A 16,169-nucleotide genomic window follows, 5' to 3' on the forward strand; every position below is an offset into this window, starting at 1 on the left:
AATGATGATGACGATGATAAATTGATAATAATAACGCCTAAATTGATAATTGCAACAAACAAGAGACCACACGATTCTGAAGTAATATATCGAGAAAATCAACTAAGCATAAGAACGATACAGAATGGCTTGAAACCGTCCCAGAGGATCCCAGGGAGTTTGAGCATATCATAAAAATACCATAGCCCTGAAGAAATTGATTCGTTCTGTGCTGAAAGTATCAAATGTATTAAACTAGCAAAGACATGATTTTGTAATAGATTTTAATAGCTTAAACCCACACTTGATAGTTCCAGTGTTTTTTAAACCGATCACATGAATTCAGGCATTATAGGATTGCAGAATACGTATGAAATTTATTTACCTCCGAAACCGAAGAACTCGACAACTGAAAGTGGAGCTTTGACAACCGAAGTATTCCAATAAGCATAAGGCCTTAACAGACTTCTTTTACGAAAAGTTTTACTTAGTTCAATTTACGATCACGTCATACACTCACTGGCTATGTAAGCACTGACAGTTTAAAAAAAGGCAGATGGGCAATGTTGCAAGAGTCAGCATTGATCACTTACCGTCCGATTTCAAATACTGGCATATATAAGAATTCTTCGAATCGCACTGTTTATTATTCCAAAAGTATTTCCCCGTGTTTCCCTCTTCTTCGGCTGGATGGGTGAATTGTGTTCTGAGCTCAACGCAGTCCTCGTCCGACAGACCGTCGGCGCTGTGCTGTTTGTTTGAGGAAAACTCCGGCCAGCTCCGAAACCACACTGACAAAAATAAACATTCTTGTTAATGAGAAAAGAACAGATATCTAGAATATATACAGTCAAATACGAAACTATCGAGTATTCTCCTTGTTTTTTATAAATAAATTCAAGTACCTTAATGCATACATTTACTTCCTCAGACACACCATTTCTCTTGAGGTTTGGTGGCATTTCTTAATTCTCATGTCTAGGATAGCATGTCAACGTAAATCATTTTCCATCTCTCTTTCTTCAGTAAATTTGTTGCATGGCCCCCACATCATTCAGATAAGAGCCAGCATATAGATATATAGCAGACTAGCATTAACACACAGGTTTACATTAGAGTATCATTAAAACATGCACAAGCACGAATACATACAAGCACGTGTGAGTGCACGACGATACTGTTCACTAATATATGATAAAGACACCACGATACTGTTCACTAATATATGATAAAATAGTCAGCTATTATAGGCAAAGTGGAAATCGCACCAGAAACAGACAGACGGAGACTCCACTAGCACATGCCATGAAAGCGTTTTATTACAAGAAAAGAGCATATTGCATTCTGAATTTAAAGTCCTCCTTCAAAAAACAGAGGATAATCACCCTTCAAAGGAGTTTTACACAAGACTGCATGAAAGAAAGCGGTCTGAAGTAGATGCATAGCCGCCTAAACCAAATCAAGGGCTACAGCTACTGGCGTGATACTTGGCATCAAATCAGTACAACAATGTTAAAATGGAATTTGAAAGAAATGCATCTATGAAATGCAACCATGAAAGAAACATCTGTCGTGAGAAAGTTTGGACAATTCAGATGACAAACCTGCAAAAAGGGTGACGGACTTTCCAAGTACACAATGAACAGTTTTCAAAAATGTGTTAGGAATACCACAAACTAAAATAAAATGTCTAAATAACATTTTTCAACTGACAAATAAATTGTCGAAATACGTTAACATCAGTAGGAAAAATAGTTCATCTTTAACGTGTCATAACAAAATTAATGTGCATTTTAAAAGAAATACCCAACAACACATACAAGAGAGAAATTTTTTGCAAAAATGTTCAAAATGTAGTTATTTTGGCATTTTAAAATACTTCAACAAAATAAAAGAACATTTGTTTGTTTTCTTTAACCATCGGCTGGATTTTTATACATTTTCTCGGAAATATTCTTTTCTCTATAATTTTCTATCAGGTTTTTGGAGACCTTCACATAATCACAAGTCTGGTCACAATTCTCTAGGAATCTGATTATTATATTGTGTTTTTACCATTCTACCATGTGCATTTGAAAAGAGCGTCATTTACACGTGTAATAAACCATGTTTTCTTATAACTGCTTGACTGGGGATGCTGATGATATACTACTTTTCATCGCAGTAGGGCTTTCCATCACAGTTTAGATATTCCTATTATTTAATTCTCTTAATTAAGAGTATACGTTTGATTCCCAACACTGAATCATCCTGCATCAGCCACCTTGGTTGTGTCCTCGGGAAGAGCACTTTGCCTCGGCACAATATAACCCTCAAGGGAGTTGATGTGCCTTAAAACGTACACAAACATAGCGTTATTTTATAATGACTATTGATCATTCTAAAGATGGTGTCTTATCAGCCTTAAAATGAACTCATATATTAAGATTGTTGCCACGTCTATTTGATGATCACAAAAAGCCAAATTTGTCAAGTACATTTAGCTGCAAAACGAATGGGGTCTTTGTTGTTTGTTATAGTTTTGTTTTTTTAATCACACATGCAAGATACTTGGCGGTCATTCATGAGATCATAAAATTGAAACTGCTTTATCCATTGAACTTCAGTGGAATAAAAGCAAACACGCTTGCGTTTCCCACATGTTCAACGCATACAGAAGTGAGAGCTAGGACTATTTTTCTGGATAACCATCGACAACTCTCTGTTGTGTGTGCAATAGAGCGTCTATTTGGTTCAACCACATTACGTTACCGTGCCTTATTGCAATATGAAGTCGTCGTTGCTCAATGTGATTTTTGTATTTTGTTTCCTCTGAATAGTGAATTTTAGTGAACAAGTTTACTTTTGTGAACGTGAATTTCAACTTTTGTCATTCCACATGTCATCTAAGCAGGTATTACTTGATACATGCTACTAAAATATATTAGATTCTGTTTTCTGCGTCTGCTCCTTCTATTACAAAGAGTCCATAACAGTCCATAACAGTATCTTTTACGCTAATCTTTTCCTATGTGTTTAATTTTATAAGTACAGTAACCTACAAAATTCAATGTCATAAAGACCAACATCGATCCTGTTTTTTCGGGTCTTTTAATTTGAAAACTGAGCACAGTGTTTTCTTGCGATTTGGTATTGTATTATATATCAATCGAAACACTTTTTGCCGTTTCCCATACTGCATATAATGCAACGGCAGGTCCTGGTCGTCGTTGTTCACAGATTTCTCCGCATCATACACTAGTGGATACAGTTCACCACCGGTATGACCATGTCGTATCATTTTTTGATTTATTTCTTTGATGCCATGAAAAGTATTGCTCATAATAAAGCATTTGATCTTTTAAAACAAATAAAATAAGAATATAAGGATTCACATTCCGATAATACGACTCATATAATGTCTTCATAGGAAGACTAAAAGGGTTGTTACGGATATATGTTATATATTCGTGTATAAAATAGTTTTATCTAAGTCAATTCGGTTTGTGACCTTTTATTTTTTTTAAAAACTTTTTTTAACTACAGTGGCTGTCTTGTAATACGTGTAAAATTTAAACTCATAAATTAATCCATGGTCAAGTCAACAACTATTTTTGTCAAATAAGCCACACATCAATTTGAATGGAGGTCACGAAAACATCACATGATACTAGGAATGCATTTGACCTGTAGAGATATCATACACGCCCTAGTTGTTGATTGGCTCATTAATTTAAGAAGGTCAGAACTTGACCGTTAAATTAAATAACAATCTAATAATTTAAATCTTCGAGAATATTTTTAGAGATTCAGATTTTGTTGATTTGGTGCGAACATAGAGACTATATAAGACAAATTAAAGCACCATATTATGATTATTCAGTTCATATCCCAGTTTTGTAAGAGTCGCGAGAGGAAATCGTGACATTTATAATATGTTCTTTGGACTTACAGAGTGGAAAATATTTATTCTAAAAACGGCAGTATTTTGGGAATTATGTGAAATTATTCAAGGACTTGAAAATTTAAATAATTCCGTTCTATTATGTGAATCTTTCCAGGACAATAGGGATCTTCTACTTTCACGGGACTATCTTGTAGTAAAACCTTTTGGTTTTAGGACTGAGTTTTCAATTGTGCTAGAACGTTAGCACATAAACACATTCGAACCTTCATTCGGAATCCCTTTGGATAATTTCTGGATTAATATGAAATTGATACTACAATTTAGGATAATATTCTAGGAATTCACACACTGTCAGTTATTTTTTAATTATTTCACCTTGTCTGATTTTATATTTTAGGAAAATTAATTTATATTTTAGAAAATTGAATGCTTGTTTGGTTGAGCTTGTATTGTTACTTAGTTTAAGCTACTATATATAACAATGGTTTACATTACAATACGATGTCTCATACAATGTCTTCATACAAGGATGTTAAGGGTTCACATTGCGATACGAGGTCTCGCATAATGTCTTCATAGGAAAACGTTAAGGGTTCACATTTGAATTCTGATGGCTCATATAATATCTTCATAGGGTTTAAATTTCAAAACGATGACTATATAATGTCTTCGTAGGAAGAACCTTTGGGTACCTTAATTGATATTTATATTACTACTTCAATAGTGGTTCAGTCCATCAATGGTTGACTTAAATTTGAGAATGTTGTAGATTTCCTGAGACCTTTTTCTGTACATTCCAAGACTATTTCTACTTTTAAGTGTTTTAATTGGACACATAAACGTGGAACGTGTGGAAAAGGTGCTGAATTAAAGATACATGCCTGCATAAAATAATACATACACTTTGAGACATTAAAATCATTACCATTAATTTCAATCAGCTAGTCATGAACCGTATACTTACTTGCAAACTTTACTCTAGATTTGTCTGCCCAGTAAAATTCACCTTCAGCTTCAATGTCATTGGCCCCAACCCACACACTTTCAAAACTTCTTTAATGAAATATAGAACGAGAAACATTGTAGAAGACAAAATTAATCACACTCCATTTCTTGCTTACGAGCAGTCCTACAATGTAAGATGCCTCTCCTAATATTTGTGTTTTTGGGGTCACCGGCTAACTGACAAAATAACGGCACTGTTTAGCGTCTTCCAAGGTCGACTATGATATCGGAACCAGAAGTCACATTTTCAGGAATATCTCACACACTTGGTAGCCCATATCGAGGCTTTTCTACGAATGAAAGTCAAATTGCTTTAGTCGGACTTCACTTACTCTGATGTCTTTTTCTGATAAATTCAAATTCTAACACAAGCAAATCGACGTCTTTTCATGGTGGTTTTAAAGTGCGAGAAGGACTCCTTTTCTCAAAAATTACCGATCCTTTTCTCGAAAAGGACTTACCGTCTGCAAAAAGGACCAGATACGTTTCTGCTAACAGTTTCAATTAATATTTTTATTTCACGAATGAAATTAATTTGTGTTTTAACTCATTCAATTTGTGTATCAACTCTTTTTACATAGCATTTAAAATTTCTTGGTGAATTAAAACTTTAAATTGGCATGACTGGGGTAGATGGAAAGACAGGACCAAGTACTCCAATTTTCATGCTTAAAAAAGAACAGTGAAGAACAATGTTTCTCAAGAAATGTATTGAAGTATAAACAAGCCTTTACACATACAAGAAAAATAAGCCAAGTATCCAAGCAAGACAAAACATTACAACCGCTCCACAATTTAGGCAAATACACACCTAAGCATAGCTACAGGATAAATAATTTCCACTATACACAACATAATCGCATGTAGGATATTGTAGGAAGTTTATTTTCTTGAATTTTTATATATAAACACTAACGTTGGTCTGTGTGTCCCTGAGGCCAAACAAACGGTTGCGAGTTCGGCGGTTTGTTTGGTATTTTAAAATATATTTTTGTATTTTTATGTTCAAACTATCTTTTAATCTCGCTCATTCCAAATGTTTTTTAATATTTTCAATTTTTTTTTATCTTGGAAATGTATTACTCCTCTCATAGGATGGGCACTAGATAGTTAAAAAATAATTGATAGTCTTTAGCTATCCACTACCCACCCACCCACCCTAAAATTACACCTATTCATCTTTATATCATCAAATGACAACAAAACTATTTTCACATTTATTAGTTATATATTCAAGAGCAGCCTTTTGAATATTACATATAGATGTACCACAGTATTTGAACAATAGTGTTTACTTAAGATACTTTCTCAAGCAAGTAAAGGAATTCTACCAATACTTAGAATCTACATGGCAGAACTGTAGCTATCTTCTCAGTCTGGGAAAATTGTGTGACCCCAGCCTTTATTTGCATGAACTAGCATGTACATGTATTAACCGTTCTAAACTGCTGTATTATATCTACTAACTTTGTGTGCAGACGTGCATAGTAGATATAGCTCTCCCTCGTTATAACACACTTTACTGTAAAATGATTCCAGATATAAATGCCGTAGCCCATGACTCAACAAATAATACCTAGGAATGACAGTATGGGCTGAAAGAAAACAAAGTGAAATTTAGTTGCATATCCTAAGTTCCTGTAAAAATTTGCATTCAGATTTGCAATTAACTGATTTTGAAAGACCAAAGAACAGCGATTGACTTCTGACACGCCTGAAATGATATCACATTTTTCGTCATGCATAAAGCCTCTTGTCTAACCAAATAAAAATAAAACGATGTAACCAAAAAATTGGTAGGGCAGAAGAAAAAAAAACAAATGCATAAATCCATCAAACAGTTTAGGAAAACCACAACAACATACAATTATATTTTAATACCTCACTACGTAGTTGTTACACTAACAACGATCACCATTGTACTCTCTGAAACATTTTAAAGAAATAAATATATGACAAATATTGACCATCATACTTATGAAGTGTTTACCTTTCTAACAGTGGTATGCAATGTTTCAATTGAGGAGAATGAGTGTGGATCATTTGTTTTGAGAAATAAAACTGTTGATTTGTCATTAACAATGAGCTATTTTATTATCAAATGCTCTGTCTACGAGGTTGTTGTTGTTGTAGGGTTTAACGCCATTTTTCAGCTATATATGGCGGCCAGTACAAATGGTGGAGGAAGAACCCGGGAAAACCAGCGACCCACCAGAAGCTACTGGCAAGCTTTCTCACATAACCACTTCGGCCGAACCCGAGACTCGAACCCTCGCATACAGAGGTGAGATAGCAGTGATCCGTAACGGTGAGCGCTTTAGACCACTCGGCCATTCGTGTGCCCATTGTGTACGAGGTACTTTAAAAATATTAATGTAATTTCTTTTCAATGAAATACATGACGTTTCGGGATGATAAATACGACTATTTAAATACAGGTTACAATAAATCTGAAAATGACCAGGACAACTTTAAATTTAGTTTTAAAGTCCATCTACTTTGCGGTAAATGTACATCCACCCCCACTCCCGATTTTTTGGTTTGACTAATGAGTCTTCTACTTTAGTATTATCAAAATAATTTATAATGTTACCAGAAAAATCTGCAACAACAGATCTCATGTCTATTTCGTGATAGAGAAGTTTTGCGGGCACTTTTTAAATTGGATTAAAAGAAATAAATCTGTATACAATACTGATTCAGATAAAATTTAAATTTATTGCATTCCTGAAATAGAAGAAAGAATTATAGAGACTGTTAATAAAAACGTAATGGATCCTTTTCGCAGACGGCGAGCCCTTTTCGTGAAAAGAACCCATCCGCGAAAAGGATCCATTGTTCACACTTTATATTAAGAAAAATATATTAAATGCTATGTACAATGAGTTACAGTGCAATATAATTTCATTTGTAAAATAGAAATATTCATTGAAACTGTTAGTAAACACGTACTGTGTTCTTTTAACAGACGGTAAGTCATTTTCGCGAGAGAGACCGTATAACGAAAAGGATCCATTTTAAACATTTTATATTCAAAAAGACATATTATATACAACGCAAAATGAGTTACTACACAAAATAATTTAATTTGCGAAGTGGAAATATTGATTGAAACTGTTAGTAAAAACATTATCGGTCCTTGTCACAGATGGCAAGTCATTTCGCGAAAAGGACCGGTTCTCTTCGCCATTTTTACCCACCCTGATTTCAAGTTCCGTTGATCTATATTTCAGTTCAGTGGAATGCGATGGAAGCCGAGAATGTTGAAATCGGTTTCTTGAACGAAACGAATAAAAATATACTAACACTGAAGAAAGTATTTAGATAGCTTCATTTCGTTCACGATAATTATCATCCTTTGAACCGATATTGGCATTTCTGGCTTTCATTGCATGTTAGTTGACCTCGGAAGACGCTATACAGCGCCTTTACTTAGACAGTAAGACGGCGACCCCAAAAATACAAAAACCAGCGGAGGAATCTTACGCTGTGTGGCTATCTCACGAGTAATATGTGCTGTCATTTAAAAGAATGTCCCATCGAATACAGTTTTTGCATGTCAACTATATTGTCACAACAAATTCAATAAAGCCCCTCGAAATGTGATGAAAAAATAAGTTTAAAAACTAACCATCAAACCCAATATTTATAAAGAAAATATTATTTATTTATTTATTAAATTCAAATATCTCCTTTCCAAGAAAGCATTCAGATACAACAAGTCAAAATGACTAATTAATATCAACGGAACCGCCCGTGGGATTATGGTAAATAATGTCGATTCAGTGAGCATTTATCTATAATATATATATATATATATATATATATATATATATATATATATATATATATATATATATATATATATATATATATATATATATATATATATATATATATATATATATATATACTATTATAGGTTGGGTCTGATGCTGCTGCTGCTGGTGATGATGATGATTAATTTGCGTCTGTGTACTGCAAGTACGCTATCTCTTAACATTCTCTGAATCGGATTTGAGATAAAGCCAATTTAAGTAGGCTTTTGTCAGTATTGATTACTTGTCTTCAAAAACATTGACGAGAAGACCTGCTTACATATGAAACACCATTATCCAAATCACGCGCTGTCATACATTTTTTACTGATCTAGCATATGCAAACAGCCAACGATAGAAAATTTGTCCAGACCTGAAAAAAGATTTATACAGAGAAATAGTGTTTATTCTACTAGTCATCATTTTTTCCTACTGGACAGTGTTTATCAGACTAGACAGTGTTTGTTCTGCTGGACACTGTTTATTCTACTGGATTGTGTTTATTTCCTTTGCAGGTGAACTGACAGTTAAACAGCTATAGTAACATTTTCAATACTACAGTTTTTAACGGCGAATTCTGCACATCAAACTCATACACAATCGTAGTAGCTATCCAGGCACATTAAACATGTGTTGACTTCATGGAAATTTTAAACATAAACAACGTCATTAAAAATATTTTGAAAGAAGATTGTGGCAGTCCTCTACGACGAATTTCTATGGTTCGAATTCACCAGTATGGTTTTGTAAAATGCAAGTGAATCTTTAAACACATGAAAGTTTGAAATGCCTATACCTTTGTACTAAGGCTTTGCTTAACAGCCCAAGTGTCTGTATATCGTCTACAGTCGCCAACATTGCCCCCTTTTCTTTGCATTCATCGAGGCCCTCCCACCACGAAACATTGGCGGACACAATTTCATAACAATATCTCCATGTGTCCAACAAAGGTGCTAAGCATGTGCCATTATATTGTTCCGGTCCTAATGCGTACCATGTTACTTTATATCCAGGTCTTGTGTCCTTTTCATTCGACACAAATTTTATCACAATTTTACCGCTGTTGAACACAAATCGAAGTAGGTTTTCCTTCCCTTCCCAGTTTCCACATATTCTGTAGGTGTCATCGTTCACATAAAGTTCAATATAGTCAGACATACAAAGGTTGCCTTGCAAGCTCGTGTCATTCACCGATTCAGTGTACAACATGTCAAAGTGTAACTCTATAACAAACGAATCAATAACCTCGATAACAGAATAACACTCTTGACCGTTGGTATAATTATCCGGATAGTTGAAACTTGAAAGGGTTCCAGTCTTGTTAGAGAAAGTCTCGTTGACGCACGCAGGTAACCCTTGGTACCTAATTTGAAAGCCCACGTGATCATCATTATTATGACCGGTATAATATAGCATGCGCAGTGTGTTGTTATGATGCCTGTAAAGTAACCGAGAACTTGGAAGATCCGTCTTATACCCACATAATGTAATGTTTTCAGAATCGTCCGTATGTATTAGTTCAATGGAAGTATCTGTGCATTGTTTGTCTTCATATCTCGCGAGATGTAAATAGTCTAACGTAATTTCGATATTATATAAACTGGGTAAACGAATATTATATTCGCAGTATGGAATTTGCCTATTTTTAGAGGAGTTGAAACTACCAATGATCCCATACAAATTCGTGAAAGTTCTGTTGCATTCTGTAAAGAAAACGAAATGTATAGAATATAAAATATATCAGCGTAAAAAGAAATTGTTGTTCTTTGTGTGTTGTATAATTTAAGTTAATGTTTGAACACAGCTAAATAATATGCGAGAATTTACTTCGCGATACCAAACCTATCATTTGATTAATAATAATAATAATAATAATAATAAAGAAGAAGAAGAAGAATAACTATATGAATTGTTAATTACCCAAATATCTTCCTATACTTAGTATTGGAATTTTCATCCAGTCACTTGATTTCGAAATGTACTTAGTAGTCTTCGTGTATCACAGATTAGTATGTATGTATGTATGTATGTGTGTACGTACGTACGTACGTATGTATGTATGTATGCATGTATGTATGCATTTTGTTATATGAGCCACTTGGGGGAAAATGTAAGGAAAATAAGCTGACAATTTAAATTAACATATGAGAGCCTCTATTGGTTCAAACATGTTTATATGGTAAGATGGGAACAGTGTTACCAGAGGCTAACCTCAACTGGGTGGCAGAGTAACAGTGTTACCAGAGGCTAACCTCAACTGGGTGGCAGAGTAACAGTGTTACCAGAGGCTAACCTCAACTGGGTGGCAGAGTAACAGTGTTACCAGAGGCTAACCTCAACTGGGTGGCAGAGTAACAGTGTTCGAGTTGACCTCAATACGTTCTACTCTAGGTATAGCATGGGAACTCTATATTAAATGTTTATGGGGTCAAATGGGTTGATAGGTTCAAAAGGGCTTATAAAATTAAAATGGGTTACAGGGTCGAAAGGGTTTGTAGGGTCTAAAGGGCTTATGGAGTCACATGGGAATGGTAATGGGTAAAGAGCTTTTAGGTTGCAGTTGTCCACATAAACAAACACATAATCCGAAGCACCTAGTGTAGTCTACACACACAACACACATACGCACACTATCAGAACAAATAGGGAAGGGTTAAAAACAAGCTAAATCTAATCTCACAAACCTAATATTGATCACACCACAACAATACTGTCCATTACACCACCTGTACCATCCAACATCCCATACATACACTATCCATAATGCCTTGAGTTAGCTTAGAGTTTAAGAGGAAAAAAAATGAAATCTCACAAACATACAATCACACACCACCTATTCCATCCAACAGCCTACACACAAAATCCAAAAAGCCTTGTATTAGCTTAGAGTGTGAGAGGAGATGAAATCTCTCAAACATACTATCCATCATGCCAAAAAATACAATCCACCACAAAACGAATACTATCCAACATCTCATAAACACTATACATAACGCACCGTGTTAGCTTAGAGTTTATAAAACAAAAACAAATCTCACAAAAATGCTATCCATCACACCACCGATTACCATCCAACATTACCATACACACTAGCAAAAAAATATTTCCCATCATGCTTGAATGATGAATGTGTGAGATTGCGTGTGTGTGTATGTTATCAATTGCGTATAAAATATCAAAGAGACACTTACTTTTCTTTTGGGTATATTCTCTCTTTTCAAAATCGCAATGAATATTTCACAACCTACCACCAAAAGTCTATTTTCTTCTTCTTTCACTCTCCATCCCTCCTTCTGAATTTCTTCACGGCACAGATTCTTCCTCATCTTCATTTTCTTCTCGTCTTCTTTTCTTCTCTTTCTTGACGGGCATGGGTTCTTCATCTTTGGAAGACGTCTTCTCTTCTCTTGTTTCTTTGATTGGTTCTTTTTTTTTTTGTTAGGTTATTCTGAAGACTATTAATAATGATAACAGGTATCTCGACCTCTGTCTCTTTTATCTCCAGTCTTTCCTTTGCTTTGACGATGTGGCGCATTGTGGAACCCAATGTCCTTTCTCTTGACAGATACAGCAAGTACCTTGACTTTTATTTCGTGAGTAGGAGTAGTCTGTAGTTTTTTTCTGAAGTATGTTTTCGTATGGCGCTCCTCAAAGCTCATAACAGAAGCTCACTCTGTGTTAGCTCTTCCATCTTGACTGATTGAGAGTTGAATGAATGCATTGACTCTAAGACACTAAGCATATATATATATATATATATATATATATATATATATATATATATATATATATATATATATATATATATATATATGAATGAGGCTCCATGCATGTAACATCTAGTCAAATGAAATTTTGCAATCAAGATGAAGCGATCGCACGATATATATATATATATATATATATATATATATATATATATATATATATATATATATATATATATATATATATATATGAGGTTCCATGCATGTAACATCTAGTCAAATGAAGTTTGCAATCAAGATGAAGCGATCGCACGATTTCAAAGAGAAAGAAGAAAATAAGACCATACGACGTGACATATCGCCTCATTTAAGTGAGGAAGTGTTAGCTCAAGTCCATTAGAGAGATTTCAAAAACTGCCTTCGCTATGCTACTGTGATGGCTCACAATTTCTCGGGATACAATGGACAAATACTATTCAGAATAAGGCACCGAATGCCCCCAATCCACCAAGAACTAACTCGTTTGCATGAAAGTGGGACAAGTAGAATTTAACGATTCCTTGAGCTATTTGGCAATGCCTTTGAGTCGAATGCCTAAAACGTTTAAAACGTCAGAAATGGCCAAAGGGTATTTTAGAAATTATTTCAATACCCAAGTCAAACACGCAGTCATGATGCATTTGCCTGACGCACATTATTACGACCCAGTCTTCCTATCTACCTCTGCTCTCAAAGTCTTTGACTAAACGTTAGATCGTCCACGTTGGGAGGAACTGTAAAACGTTGGTTGCTGCACCAAGGCGTTTGGGTAAATGTAATTTATCAAACGTTTGATCGGGCACAAAACCCATTTGATCGAGCACAAAACTCATTTGCTCGCTCGTCCACCACAGTTTGTTACAAAGAGTGGCAATCAGCTTACAGCCTCCTTCAAGAAAGTCAAGGCGAATTCATCATCTTTATGGAAAGCATTCCTCGCGAAGAAGACGGGATCGTGTCTGACATGAGTCATCATAATGCCAGTATCCTTTACATTACCCAAAATTTGTTTAAACAAGGTAAATCCCATCCTAACATCAGTCTCAACACCCATTGATTATAAGTCCCAGAGATAAATTACAAAGGCAAGTTTTAGCAAAACAGTTAGGAACTCCTTGGCTGGCTTATGCGTACGACAATGACACTCAAACACTTCATGCCTATTTACTCATCGATTTAAAACTCACTACACCCGATTATTTGCGATTTTGTACCCATCTGTTTCACGACTGGTGCTAGGAAGGAGGGCCGATCATTTACACATTTCCATCAGCATAAAAAACTATCAAAAATACTCCGACACTTCTTTTCTGTCTCACAGTCGTCAACATGACGTTCTTTCAATCTCATCTTCTCAACAGTTCCTAATTAAAAAAAATCCTTTCCCAAAAGACATCCAAAGAAGAATCGCGACTAGAACGCGTTCCCATTAAAAGAAAAGCCCACCCCACCCCATCCCAAAAAAAGAAAATACCCAAGAAGACTAAAACAGCTTTCACCAGAAAAAGAGGAACTCCAAACCACGTGCCTCTGTGACTATGTCTCCAGCTTCTTCGAATTCGCCTTGCTCGTGATCATTTTCAAACCGTATTTGATGTCTTTCCAACATGATGAAAAAACATAAACTGAATGTGGTTTTACAGTGGCGACACCAACGTCTTCATTTTCTTTAGCGGCCGCAAAAAAGTCATGAGGGATCGGGAATGTTACAAAGTTTAATGGATTTATCGAAACAAGAACTGTCACTATTTTGGCCATTGCAAAATCATCAACGTGACGTGATGCTCATCAAGACGATGATACGATGTAACGACAATCAATGGATACGAATTCCAACATAAAAAGACGTGTCAGGCTATTCGCTTTAGTATTTTTTTTACTCCTGAAACTAAAAAGATGCCAAACCCAGAAGTGCATGCCATCTCTCTCCTGCCAAATCATCTATATCGTGTGTGAATACTATTTGAGTGTCGTCAAAGGAATGGTACCTTCGTCCAAGCACCAGAAAGAACGCTTTTTAAAACATCAAAACGTTCCTCCCGAAACGGTTAAAAAGAAAATCCCAATCAGTCAAATGAAAAAAAATGGTTGGTGTAAATCGGAAGAATTCTACCCACGTTGATATAACCCTTGCTCAAATGACCAGATGCTACATTGTTTGGAGGGACTGTTGGACAAGTTTTAGCAAAGACAAAGAAATAAGTGGGTGGACGAAGGTAAAAGGACCCCCATTTCTTGAGAGACGATAACCGTGTACTTTGGAATTTCATGGAAGGATGAAAGCTGACTTTAATGTCGTACAAACGATGGATGGGAATCCATCGCTGAGAAATACAACGGACCAGTCATTACCTCGCAATCGTAATCTGACAGAGATGTCACAGTTACAACAAGCATTACAATTGTTGATGGATCTCACCGGTTAGTCAGAAACGGAAAAATCGCAACGGTTCGGTCAAATCTTTCAATGTCTTTAAACCATTCGCTAGAAAGCTTTAGACCAAACAGCTTAACCGCCTCTGAAAGACTTTAATGTCATGATGAAGAGACAATTACCACACCCAGTCACCAATGCAGCCTCAGCCAATGGATGACAGAGGAAGAAGACGCACGAGTAGTCTTTCAAACTCAGTCGACTCCCATTCCTGGTGAGATTGCAGCTTCCTTGTTGACCCCTTCCCCCCACTCCGCGACGAGAAGAACTTAAAGCTTTGATTGAAATGGTGATTTTGAACCTTTCTTTGGCAAAAGTCAAAACGAAAGAATGGAAGCTAGAAATGAAAAAAGAAAGCAGGAAATGTGATTCTTTTGCCACCATTAACCACAACTTCAGCTCCTTTTTCTGTGGCACGTCGCACACGCCAAGCAGTTTCCAAGCCAGTTAACATTTGGTGATTTGTTTTTAAAAAAATCCTAACCTAAAATCTCTTTGCCAGCTATTACTAAAATCCTGCCCATCATGCGGGTTACGGAGGAATTCAAAACTTATATCATGCTTCCAAACCCCAGCTGAAAAGTGTGCAATTACCCCAGGTACGATAATGTTTACAAGTTCAAGATACGTACACGTTACATAAACCCATATGATGAAGATTTTTCAGAAATCAAACTACCAAAGTGGAGGGTATCGATCGGATATGGCATGCCGATTTAGCAGATGTCTCTCATTTAGTCACGTAAAATCGCTGCTACAAATATTTGTTTTATATCATCGACAGCTTTTCTGAATTCGCCTGGGCACTGAATTTATGAACCAAGCTTTAGAAGAAAGAATTCAAGAAAATAGACATCCATTTCTTCACCACCGAGAAACCCGAAACCAATGCCAGAATCTTGGAACTTTTTCAACGCTACGTAAAAGAACGCATGTCGAAAATATGTACGCATCAACACACGCTCAAGTACATTGACGTGTTACCACATCTAGTCAAAGCTTACAATTAATCGTACCATCGCAGTATCAGATGCGCCCTCGAAGCCACCCACGACAACGAAGTGACCGCGTTTGAGCGCTTCTTTGGAATGTCCCCATCTGCCGCCAAGAAATATGGACTGTTAACGACAGAAGATTGGATGCGCATTGGAAAAACCAAGCGCACATTTCGAATTGTTTCGTGTCATTGGACAAGTGAGTACCTATCACCCTTCCGTCTATAAATTAGAAGACATGGACGAAGAAGTGTTAAAAGGAACCTTTTAATTCCTCGAGTTACAAGTGACCAACAAATAACACGA

This window comes from Sinohyriopsis cumingii, chromosome 16 (assembly GCF_028554795.1).
Source record: "Sinohyriopsis cumingii isolate HCF-2022 chromosome 16, ASM2855479v2, whole genome shotgun sequence".
Classification (NCBI taxonomy): domain Eukaryota; kingdom Metazoa; phylum Mollusca; class Bivalvia; order Unionida; family Unionidae; genus Sinohyriopsis; species Sinohyriopsis cumingii.